The sequence below is a fragment of the Phyllobates terribilis genome, unplaced genomic scaffold (genome assembly GCF_046119375.1).
Source record: "Phyllobates terribilis strain yellow unplaced genomic scaffold, ASM4611937v1 Scaffold_3__8_contigs__length_932513732, whole genome shotgun sequence".
NCBI classification, from domain to species: Eukaryota; Metazoa; Chordata; class Amphibia; order Anura; family Dendrobatidae; genus Phyllobates; species Phyllobates terribilis.
In genome coordinates this window covers 851,402,618-851,416,093 of record NW_027362763.1, presented here as the reverse complement: position 1 = coordinate 851,416,093, position 13,476 = coordinate 851,402,618, and positions in this window count along the sequence as shown.

Sequence of the window (13,476 nt, the reverse complement as noted above, 5' to 3'; positions counted from 1 at the left end):
TTGCGGTCACAAGATGGCGGTGCAGGACTGGCGCGGTGCCAGGAAGAGCTGAAGACGGAGGCTGGTGAGTACATGGGCAGGAAACTTATATTAATGGAACCACTCCAGTGCTGAAACAAAAAATAATGCTGGAGTGGTGCTTTATGTAGGGTTCAAGTATTTAGTCAAAATGTCTTTATAATATATATACAAATATCCAAAATCCTCTGTTAAGAGGTCTTGTAACATATATATCTACATCTTTTGTAATGCAGCGGCTTGCTGCATTACTAAAATGTCCAGAGGGTGTGTTCTGGCTGACCACATACCTCCCCTTCAGGTGACTGATCACATGACTGTGACATCATCACAGGTCCTGTGCGCACAGAAGGATAAATCCTGGTAGTTTTGAAACAGGGGGGGGCAAGAGACCTGGTCCTTGTGTCTGGGACACCATTAGCCCTGGGTGATCCCTGTGTCTGGGACACCATTAGCCTTGGAGAGGCAAGAGACCTGGTCCCTGTGTCTGGGACACCATTAGCCTGGAAGGCATGTGGCCTGGATACCACATCTCGGTAGCCTTAAACCACAGCTTTGGCAGAACAGAGCTGATAGAAGCAGCTAAGACCCGGCAAAGGTAAAAGCGGTGCGTTATATGGACATTGATGTTGTTACCTTGCTGAAGTCTGTATCTGAAACCAAGCGGGCATAGCTGCCACTGGAAAGGCTCTAGGATATTACATGTGTAACATTCCTGCGAGCCACTGAGATGGACTATGTTATAAGCAGTTTATGATGTGTAATAAACTGCTGGACTTCATATTACCGGAAAATGTTGCATGTGTGCTTTAATTGACCCGGTGAAGTGAGTGCCCCTCAACATGATCATTAGCGCTACCTTACACTTTATAGCTATATTGTACTTTTTTTTCTAATACAGAGCAGCAATTTCCCTGCTTCTCCTCACACGGTTTGCAGCTAAGGAAGGATGGAAGGTTTACTGGAGATGGATTCACATTGGACTCAATACTCACTGTTTGAAACCATGCTTAGGGATTTCTCTCTACTGGTTGGTACAGGCAGCCAAATTATTATTTATTTGTTACAGGAAACAGGGAATTTTGGGCCATGACTTATTGAACGAATTCCAACCCATATAAAGATATATTTTGTCATATTAATCATCAAATAATTTTTCAAATATTTAGATAAAATAAATATCTGAATAATGTATAAGAATGGACACTCACCTTAAAGGGAATCTGTCACCACTTTGGAGATATCAGACCTCTACTCTGGGCATACAAGGTATAGGAAAGTAAATCCATACATACCTGTATGGCCCATAGTATAGACTTGATTGCAGAGAAAAGTGTTTTTATCCACTCCATTTTGCACAGGCTTGGTGTCCCCCGGATGCCAAGAAATCCCCGCCTATCTGTTTATTATTCCCCGAAATCCCCTCCTATATGGTTAGTTACCATATTTCCCTCCCTCCCCTGCACGTCACAGGGCCCTGTGATGTGCACTGTGCTCCCTGACATCCCGGGCATGCGCAAATTGCCGGTCACATAGAGCACGCTTGCTACATTGCCACAGAATTTCCTCTCCCGGTAAAATGTATTAGTTTAAGCACATTTAGTTTCATTATTTATACTGGATAGCGTCTTAAAGGAACTCACTATTTAGTATGTCTCTTGATAGCTTTAGAAGAGTCATAACACACAATATGTTTAGACAATGCCCAACCTCTTCACATTATAGGCACCTTGAAGAGGTCCTTAAAGGGAATTTCCATTACTATATTTTATTTTACAAATGAGCCAATGGTGATCCTATAATAATAAAAAAGAACACATAATCACATACCAGACCCCCTCAGTCCCTCGGCCTGTGTCCCTCACTGGACTCCCCAGTAGTCACTGATAGCTGATATGTTTCATCCGAGCCAATAAACAGTATCCTAATGTAGCTCTTTCACACTCTCTTACAGCTCAGATGGAATGTCAATACTGCAGCCAATCAGTGGCTGCTGATCAGCTGCAGAGTTTAGGTGATATTCACCCCCTCCCAGAAAAGGAGACTGACAAGGACAGAAGCTGCGGTGTATTGGAATAGTGGCGGTTTGGTAGGTTGTTTTTTTTTTTCACTTTTGGAACCACTATAGTTCCACTTGGAAATTGAATATAGCTACTATGCTTTAGTAGCTACTATAAATCTGATTTACATGCTGATTTAAACCAATGAATTAGTGATAACAAGAGATGAGCGGTGTTCGAATCAAACTGTTCGCTATTCTCAAATTCGAGCTGTTTTGGGCGGTGTTCGAGTCGTTCGACGAACCCGAACGATTTGAAAAAAATTCGGCTGTTCGAGGTTATGTTCGATAACTGTTCGTGCACCCAAATCGTAACTGGATTTTTTCTCAGTAATGCTGATAATCAAAGTTAATACACAGTTTGACTGTACAGCGGGGCGGGGGGAGGGGCATGGGATGGATCTCTGCAGAAATAATGAAGATCTCCATTTTTTTTTCTCTTTCCCGCATTTACAGTGGGGAGGTGCAATCTGTCAGCCTATCAGCAGCGCACACACGGAGCGAAGTGCTTTTTTTCACACAAGCAAGGGCATGTCATTGGCAGTGTATGTCACATGTCCTTGCCCTATAAGACCCAGCCATTTTCCCCGTCGCCACCATTTTCTCACTGCTGCAGCTGAGTGTTAGACGGCACTGTTGCTGCTGTTAGCGCTGTATTGTGTAACTGAATTGCAAGCGAATTTTCTCTTAAATAGACAGAAAGGTTTAGGGAGTAGGGACTAGTTTGTAATTGCAGCCCTTTTGAGGGCTAGGTTAAAGCAGTTCCTAGCACTTTTAGCAGGCAGGTCTGTGCTCTTAAATCGACAGATAGGTTGGGAGTAGTGACCAGTTGTAATTCCAGCCCTTTTGAGGGCTAGGTTACATCAGTTCCTATCACTTTTTGCCAGGCAGGTCTGTTTTAGTGCTGTGCAAGTGTTTTTCACAGCATTTGGCTAAATCTAGCTATGCAAATCCTTTTGGGCCTCTTGCAGTGTGTGTTAGTCAGCGGAGTAGCCTATCTGTGTTGCAAGCTACACCACCTGTGTATGTAATACAAATTTTTTACTGCACCTAGCCAAGTAAAACCTTTTGGGCCTGTAGCAGTGTGTGGTACTCAATCTATTAGGCCATCTATACCAAGCTCCACCAGCATTGAAATTAATAATTTTTAGCTGCATCTAGCCCGGAAAATAATTTTGGGCTTAGTAGCAGTGTGTGGTACTCATTGTATTAGGCCATCTATACCAAGCTCCACCAGCTTTGAAATTAATAATAATTTTTAGCTGCATCTTTCCTGTCAAATAATTTTGGGCATATTAGCAGTGTGTGGTACTCATTGTATTAGGCCATCTATACTAAGCTCCACCAGCTTTCAAATTACTAATAATTTTTTGCTGATAATTTTGGGCATAGTAGCAGTGTGTGGTACTCATTGTATTAGGCCATCTATACCAAGCTCCACCAGCTTTGAAATTAATAATAATTTTTAGCTGCATCTAGCCCGGAAAATAATTTTGGGCTTAGTAGCAGTGTGTGGTACTCATTGTATTAGGCCATCTATACCAAGCTCCACCAGCTTTGAAATTAATAATAATTTTTAGCTGCATCTTGCCTGTAAAATAATTTTGGGCATATTAGCAGTGTGTGGTTCTCATTCTATTAGGCCATCTATACTAAGCTCCACCAGCTTTGAAATTACTAATAATTTTTAGCTGCATCTTGCCTGGAAAATAATTTTGGGCATAGTAGCAGTGTGTGGTACTCATTGTATTAGGCCATCTATACCAAGCTCCACCAGCTTTGAAATTAATAATAATTTTTAGCTGCATCTTGCCTGGAAAATAATTTTGGGCATAGTAGTAGTGTGTGGTACTCATTGTATTAGGCCATCTATACCAAGCTCCACCAGCTTTCCAATTACTAATAATTTTTAGCTGCATCTTGCCTGGAAAATAATTTTGGGCATAGTAGCAGTGTGTGGTACTCATTGTATTAGGCCATCTATACCAAGCTCCACCAGCTTTGAAATTAATAATAATTTTTAGCTGCATCTAGCCCAGAAAATAATTTTTCTTCCCAATAGTGGTAGCAATAGAAATATGGGACTCGCGCCTGGCTAACAAAACTATACGCTTCATAACAAAAAACACCAGCCTAGCGCACTGCATTAATAAGATGGCATCATCGTCTCTCCCAGTGCTAGGCCTACTACGCCGGCTAGCATTCCTGTGCCTAAAACACAATGTATGGGTCCGCGCTAGCCATGATGCTGAGGGGTCTAAAGCTGCTGCTAACGCTTTATCACAATTCAATTGGCAGATTTTCACAGAGCTCCTCCCCAACGCCCACCCATCGGGCAACAGTTGGCCACCCTCCCTATGGGATCTAGTGGCGAATAGTTGATACCATTAATCAGAGTGTCAGTTGCCCCGTCGACGTGGCAAGCATACCGTAAGGCATGGGAAGAGTGGACACGACTAGTAGCAGGCAGATGGGTTGACCAATGTGAACAAGCCAGATTACAAGTCACCATAGAAAATCCTCCACCAGCTAATGATGAGGGGCATATCAGGGGCATCAGCGCAGCGGTGTCTGACCGGAGTAGCATTTCACTTCCAACTACTGAATTGGGGAGATGTGACAAAGAGATTCATCATCAGACAATCCATAAAAGGGTGGAAAAGGGGTCAGCCAAGTCAGGAGTGTAGACGTCCCGTCCCGTGTCACTAAAACTGATTTCTCACATCATATCCCTAACACCATTAACATGAAACTCACAATTTGAAGCAACACTACTGTCTACTGCATTTGCGATCGCCTTCTTCGGGGCGCTATGCATAAGCAAATTAGTCCCTCAATCCAAAATTACCACCAGTGAAGGCTTATTACACCAGGACGTAGTCATAGCCAATAATGCAATACGTCTACGCATATGCCAATCGAAAACGGTTCCAGCGGGCAGGGGCACTTGGGTACTTCTACAACCCACAAACGGTACACTGAGTCGGGTAGCAATAGTAAAAACATATATAACCATCAGATCACAAAGTAATTTCTTCCTATCACACATTGATGGAACGCCATTATCAAGATACCAGTTCCAAGCTATATTTAATAAATGCATAACATCGGCAGGGAAGCACCCCAAAGATTACGGGACACACTCATTCCGCATAGGCGCGGCCACCGAAGCAGCAAGAGCAGGACTGTCAGAAACAGAAGTTCAGAGGATAGGGAGATGGCGATCCACGTGTTTGGCGAGATACATAAGACCAGACTTGTTATCCTAACGTGGTTTGTTTCTTTTACAGGTGACGCTAAGCCAACAGTGTGGGTGATATGCCACTCGTATATATATTGGGCAGAAAAAAGGGCGAAAGTCCGCCCAGGCGGGAGGAAATTACAGTTTCATAACACATATTTCAACTGGAGAGGTATTAGAGGCCTGCTATGGCCACAGGTACTAATGGAGGTAATCAAGGTAGGGAGAGGGGCAAGAGGTTCGGTCATCTTAGTTATACAGGCCGGGGGAAATGACCTAGGTCATCACAAGCGCGCATAACTAATAGAGATGAGCGTTGTTCTACTCGAACTGTTCGCCAATCTCAAATTCGAGCTGTTTTGGGCGGTGTTCGAGCCGTTCGGCGAACACGAACAATTTGAGAAAAATTTGGCTGTTCGAGGTTATGTTCGATAACTGTTCGTGCACCAAAATCATAACTGGATTTTTTCTCAGTAATGATGAAAATTAATGTTAATACGCAGTTTGAGTGTACAGCGGGGTGGGGGGAGGGGCAGGGGATGGATCTCTGCAGGAACAATGAAGATCTCCATTTTTTTTTCTCTTTCCCGCATTTGCAGTGGGGAGGTGCAATCTGTCAGCCTATCAGCAGCGCACACACGGAGCGAAGTGCTTTTTTTCACACAAGCAAGGGCATGTGTCATTGGCAGTGTATGTCACATGTCCTTGCCCTATAAGACCAAGCCATTTTCCCCATCGCCACCATTTTCTGACTGCTGCAGCTGCGTGTTAGACGGCACCGCTGTTGCTGTGTGCGCTATACCTTGTTAATTTCAAGCCAATTTTCACACAAATCTACAGATAGCTTGGGAGTAGGGAATAGTTGTGATTGCAGTCCTTTTAAGGACTAGGTTACAGCATTTCCTACGACTTTTATCAGGCAGGTCTGTGCTCTTAAATAGATAGATTGTGGGAGTAAAGACTAATTGTAATTGGAGTCCTTTTCAGGACTAGGTTACATCAGTTCCTATCAGTTTTTGCCAGGCAGGTCTGTGCCAGTGCTGTGCAAGTTTTTTTCACAGCATTTGGCTGAATCTAGCAAAGCTAATCCTTTTTGGCCTATTGCAGAGTGTGTTAGTCAGGGGAGTAGCCTATCTGTGTTGCAAGATATACCACCTGTGTATAGAATACCAATTTTTTTACTGCACCTAGTGAAGTAAAATCTTTTGGGCATAGCATCAATCTATTAGTCCATCTATACTGACCTCCATCAGGTTGCAAATTGAATATAATTTTTTTCTGCATCTAGCTCTGAAAAAATATTGGGCTTCTAGCTGTATGTGGGACTTGTTCTATTAATCCATCTATACAGACCTCCATCAGGTTGCAAACTGAATATATTTTTTTCTGCATCTAGCTCTGAAAAAATATTGGGCTTCTAGCTGTGTGTGGGACTTGTTCTATTAATCCATCTATACAGCCCTCCATCAGGTTGCAAACTGAATATATTTTTTTCTGCATCTACCTCTGAAAAAATATTGGGCTTCTAGCTGTGTGTGGGACTTGTTCTATTAATCCATCTATACAGACCTCCATCAGGTTGCAAACTGAATATATTTTTTTCTGCATCTAGCTCTGAAAAAATATTGGGCGTCTAGCTGTGTGTGAGACTTGTTCTATTAATCCATCTATACAGACCTCCATCAGGTTGCAAACTGAATATATTTTTTTTCTGCATCTACCTCTGAAAAAATATTGGGCTTCTAACTGTGTGTGGGACTTGTTGTATTAGTCCATCTATACTGACCTCCATCAGGTTGCAAACTGAATATATTTTTTTCTGCATCTACCTCTGAAAAAATATTGGGCTTCTAGCTGTGTGTGGGACTTGTTCTATTAATCCATCTATACAGACCTCCATCAGGTTGCAAACTGAATATATTTTTTTCTGCATCTACCTCTGAAAAAATATTGGGCTTCTAGCTGTGTGTGGGACTTGTTCTATTAATCCATCTATACAGACGTCCATCAGGTTGCAAACTGAATATATTTTTTTCTGCATCTAGCTCTGAAAAAATATTGGGCTTCTAGCTGTGTGTGGGACTTGTTCTATTAATCCATCTATACAGACCTCCATCAGGTTGCAAACTGAATATATTTTTTTCTGCATCTACCTCTGAAAAAATATTGGGCTTCTAGCTGTGTGTGGGACTTGTTCTATTAATCCATCTATACAGACCTCCATCAGGTTGCAAACTGAATATATTTTTTTCTGCATCTACCTCTGAAAAAATATTGGGCTTCTAGCTGTGTGTGGGACTTGTTCTATTAATCCATCTATACAGACCTCCATCAGGTTGCAAACTGAATATATTTTTTTCTGCATCTAGCTCTGAAAAAATATTGGGCTTCTAGCTGTGTGTGGGACTTGTTCTATTAATCCATCTATACAGACCTCCATCAGGTTGCAAACTGAATATATTTTTTTCTGCATCTACCTCTGAAAAAATATTGGGCTTCTAGCTGTGTGTGGGACTTGTTCTATTAATCCATCTATACAGACCTCCATCAGGTTGCAAACTGAATATATTTTTTTCTGCATCTAGCTCTGAAAAAATATTGGGCTTCTAGCTGTGTGTGGGACTTGTTCTATTAATCCATCTATACAGACCTCCATCAGGTTGCAAACTGAATATATTTTTTTTCTGCATCTACCTCTGAAAAAATATTGGGCTTCTAGCTGTGTGTGGGACTTGTTGTATTAGTCCATCTATACTGACCTCCATCAGGTTGCAAACTGAATATATTTTTTTCTACATCTACCTCTGAAAAAATATTGGGCTTCTAGCTGTGTGTGGGACTTGTTCTATTAATCCATCTATACCAGAGGTCCCCAACCGCCGGTCCGCGGACCAGGACCGGGCCGTTGGGGTTTTTCAGCCGGTCCGCGGCGCCGCTGACAGCTAGCTCCGCGGCCCTGCGCCTGGTCAGAGCTCGCTCTGTGTGGATTTATAATGTTTTCTGCCATAGCCGTGACAGCTCGCAGCTCCCGGCAGAGAACATTATGCAGGACGGGGTGGGGCGTCGGGCGGGTCTTAGTGACGCAGCCCTCCACAGCACAGCATGGTACCTGTTGTACGTCACGGGGCGGGTCTTAGTGACGCGGCCCTCCTGCACAGCATGGTGTGTTCCTGATGGGGTGGGGCGGCAGGCTATCCTCACTGACACCTCCCCGGCAGAACATGTTATGTGGGGCGTGCTGGGGCAGCAGACTGGCTTCAGTGATGCGGCTCCCGGTACCGGTGTTCAGTGTGTAGCGCTGCTAAGCAGCAGCGCTGTATGCACTGACGCTCAATGTACAATGCTGCTACTTAGCAGCGCTGTAGACCGAGGTCCCGCCAGCATCCTCCCCATACAGCTCCACCCCTCCATAACCCCACCCCCATATGACCAAAGCCCCGCCCCCACCGGGCCATGGAAAACTGGTCTTGCTTAAAGCCGGTCCCTGGTGCAAAAGAGGTTGGGGACCTCTGATCTATACAGACCTCCATCAGGTTGCAAACTGAATATATTTTTTTCTGCATCTACCTCTGAAAAAATATTGGGCTTCTAGCTGTGTGTGGGACTTGTTCTATTAATCCATCTATACAGACCTCCATCAGGTTGCAAACTGAATATATTTTTTTCTGCATCTACCTCTGAAAAAATATTGGGTTTCTAGCTGTGTGTGGGACTTGTTCTATTAATCCATCTATACAGACCTCCATCAGGTTGCAAACTGAATATATTTTTTTTCTGCATCTACCTCTGAAAAAATATTGGGCTTCTAGCTGTGTGTGGGACTTGTTGTATTAGTCCATCTATACTGACCTCCATCAGGTTGCAAACTGAATATATTTTTTTCTGCATCTACCTCTGAAAAAATATTGGGCTTCTAGCTGTGTGTGGGACTTGTTCTATTAATCCATCTATACAGACCTCCATCAGGTTGCAAACTGAATATATTTTTTTCTACATCTACCTCTGAAAAAATATTGGGCTTCTAGCTGTGTGTGGGACTTGTTCTATTAATCCATCTATACCAGAGGTCCCCAACCGCCGGTCCGCGGACCAGGACCGGGCCGTTGGGGTTTTTCAGCCGGTCCGCGGCGCCGCTGACAGCTAGCTCCGCGGCCCTGCGCCTGGTCAGAGCTCGCTCTGTGTGGATTTATAATGTTTTCTGCCATAGCCGTGACAGCTCGCAGCTCCCGGCAGAGAACATTATGCAGGACGGGGTGGGGCGTCGGGCGGGTCTTAGTGACGCAGCCCTCCACAGCACAGCATGGTACCTGTTGTACGTCACGGGGCGGGTCTTAGTGACGCGGCCCTCCTGCACAGCATGGTGTGTTCCTGACGGGGTGGGGCGGCAGGCTATCCTCACTGACACCTCCCCGGCAGAACATGTTATGTGGGGCGTGCTGGGGCAGCAGACTGGCTTCAGTGATGCGGATCCCGGTACCGGTGTTCAGTGTGTAGCGCTGCTAAGCAGCAGCGCTGTATGCACTGACGCTCAATGTACAATGCTGCTACTTAGCAGCGCTGTACACCGAGGTCCCGCCAGCATCCTCCCCATACAGCTCCACCCCTCCATAACCCCACCCCCATATGACCAAAGCCCCGCCCCCACCGGGCCATGGAAAACTGGTCTTGCTTAAAGCCGGTCCCTGGTGCAAAAAAGGTTGGGGACCTCTGATCTATACAGACCTCCATCAGGTTGCAAACTGAATATATTTTTTTCTGCATCTACCTCTGAAAAAATATTGGGCTTCTAGCTGTGTGTGGGACTTGTTCTATTAATCCATCTATACAGACCTCCATCAGGTTGCAAACTGAATATATTTTTTTCTGCATCTACCTCTGAAAAAATATTGGGTTTCTAGCTGTGTGTGGGACTTGTTCTATTAATCCATCTATACAGACCTCCATCAGGTTGCAAACTGAATATATTTTTTTTCTGCATCTACCTCTGAAAAAATATTGGGCTTCTAGCTGTGTGTGGGACTTGTTGTATTAGTCCATCTATACTGACCTCCATCAGGTTGCAAACTGAATATATTTTTTTCTGCATCTACCTCTGAAAAAATATTGGGCTTCTAGCTGTGTGTGGGACTTGTTCTATTAATCCATCTATACAGACCTCCATCAGGTTGCAAATTGAATATAATTTTTTTCTGCATCTAACCCAGCCAATAGTTTGGGCCTAATACCACAGTTTGGCCACTCAGCTCTGCTCGGTTCCCATCCATTGTTTTTTTGTGCAAACAACTCCAGAGTTGTGAATTAGTTAACCACCAAAATGAGTGGAAAAAGGCCTGCTGCTGGTGGAAAGGGGAATAGGCGTGTTGGGAAGGGGAAAAAAGGTTGTGTCCGTGGGGTAGGTGTTAAAGCAACAGTAACATCTGCAGAAGAAAGACCATCTTCCAGCCAAACTAAAATGTCTACTTCTTTTAGCGGACAATGTGATAAGATCCCTTTCTTACGGCCACGCCAATCACTACAAATTCCAGATGAGGCACAAAAACAGCAGGTGCTTCAACGGATATCAAGTGCTCCTTTAAGTGGGCTCTCCTCCACATCAACTTCAACATCACAAATACTCCAGTCCTCAAAGGTGTCACCCCAATCGCACTTGCTTCCTCACAGCTCCCAAATCTCCAGCTGCCCGTCTGAGTATGAGGTAGAACAGATGGTTGAGTCTGCAGAGCTGTTTACTCATACTATAGCCTGGGAATCAGAGGTCGACTCCAGCGCTTCTGTGAATCCAGACGAGGAAATGATCTGCACTGATGCCCAGAATCTTTATGAGTCGGATCCAGGACCAGACGCAGAAGGTTCTGACCATAATGTAGACCCTCATTCCCAAACTGTAACTCCTGTTGGTGGAGACAATGAGGAAGACGATGATAAGACTCAAATACCTGATTGGAGCGACAACTTTAGTTTTTTGTCAGGGCAGGAACAGGTTGGCTCTGAGGACGACGGGTGTGATAACGCACAGGGTGATGATGATGAGGTTGGAGATCCCACTTACTGTCAACCCACAGTCAGCCAAGAGATGAGGTCAGCAGAGGAGGTGGAGGAAGATACTAGTGACGACGAGGTCAGGTTGCGCCTTCCTGGACAGAGACGTAGTACTGGAAGCACGTCAACAACTGCATCCTCAAACACAACTCTGCCTCTCACCACAAGTCGTGGTGGCTCTTCAGGTCGCATGGGTGCTAAGCCTTGCATAGCCTGGGCATTTTTTCAGATCGATAAAGATGACCCAACTCGTGTTATCTGTAACATTTGTCAGCAAAAGCTAAGTAGAGGCCAAAAAATACATAGTTTGAGTACTTCATGCATGAACCGGCACATGGACATGAAGCATAAGTTGCAGTGGGAAGCTCAGTGTGCTACAATGCGGCATAGCCGGCCGGGCCAACCACCGTCTGCCATATCTTGTGCATCCACGGCCTCTTCATCCTCTGTGACTGGGGGGACAGCAGTCACACCTGTTTTGGGGGGCGCAGACCTGCCACCTCTTTACCCGCAACAGCCAGCGTGATTGGCAGGTCATCATTTTCTTTGGAGGTGGTAACACCAGCTGGTGTTGAGCGCTGTCCGACATCGATAGCACCACCTTTGGATCAAGGCAACCTAACATGTCCGCCTGCATCTTCCTCACAGACCGGCAGTTTGCCGGGGACACCCTTATCAACCCCGTCTAAGCACAATAGCCAGCCCTCGGTCCCTCAGATGTGGACAAGTAAAAGACCATTTCCTCCTAGCCATGAGAAAGCTAAGAGGTTGAATTTCACCATCTGCAAGCTCTTGGCTACAGAAATGCTGCCTTTCCGCCTGGTGGACACAGAGGATTTTCGAGACCTTATGTCCGTCGCAGTGCCCCAGTACCAGATGCCCAGTCGGCACTACTTCTCAAAGAAAGGTGTGCCTGCGCTCCACCAGCATGTCGCACACAACATCACCGCTTCTTTGAGAAACTCTGTGTGTGACAGGGTGCATTTCACCACAGACACTTGGACGAGTAGGCATGGACAGGGGCGTTACATGTCGCTGACTGGGCACTGGGTAACTATGGTGACAGCAGGACAAGGGGCTGCTGTCCAAGTCTTGCCGTCCCCACGAGTTGTGCGTCAATCCTCTTTATGTCAAAGTTCCTCCACTGCTTCTGCCTCCTCAACCTCCTCTCGGTCTTCCACCTGCACCCAAAGCCTGTCTGGTCATGCCACAAGCTTTCTAACTGCGCAGAAGGGATCCTGCACACCTCCTTACTATGCTGGCAGTAGGGCTCAACGTCATCAGGTGGTTTTTACATTGAAATGTCTGGGAAATGTGAGTCACACAGCTGAGGAGTTGTGGTCAGCTCTGGAGAACCAATTTCATGAATGGTTGTCTCCACTGGACCTGAAACCAGGGAAGGCCGTGTGCGACAATGCTGCAAACCTGGGTGCGGCCCTTCGCCGGGGCAATGTCACACACGTGCCTTGTATGGCTCACGTGTTGAACCTGGTTGTCCAGCAATTTTTAGCCCACTATCCCAGACTAGATGGCCTTCTGCAGAGGGCACGGTCGCTGTGTGCTCACTTCCGCCGTTCGCATCCCGCAGCTCAGCGACTTACATCTCTACAGAAGTCGTTGGGCCTGCCACTTCACCGGCTAAAATGCGATGTGCCTACCTGGTGGAATTCAACTCTGCACATGTTGCAGCGACTGTGGCAGCACCGACAAGCCCTGGTGCAATACGTTCTGACGTATAGCCTGGGCCAATGAGATTCAGAGGTGGGGCAAATCACGCTGGAGGAGTGGTCTCAGATCAGGGACCTATGCACCCTTCTGCACAGTTTTGAAATGGCGACGAAGATGTTTAGTGCTGACGATGCCATTATCAGCATGACTATTCCGGTGATTTACATGCTGGAGCACATGTTAAACAGAATTCGGAGTCAGGTGGTGGCACAAGAGGAGGTGGAGGAAGTAGAGGAGGAGGAGTTGTGTGCGGAAGGGCTAACATCTGCAAGGTCCAGACGGTCGGCAGCACCAAGGCGGCAGGCATGTGAGGGTGGGGGAGATGGTTTTACCAGGGCGCATGGTAGCTGCCAAACTAGTGAGGAAGGTGCAGGAGCCCAGGAAGAAGTGG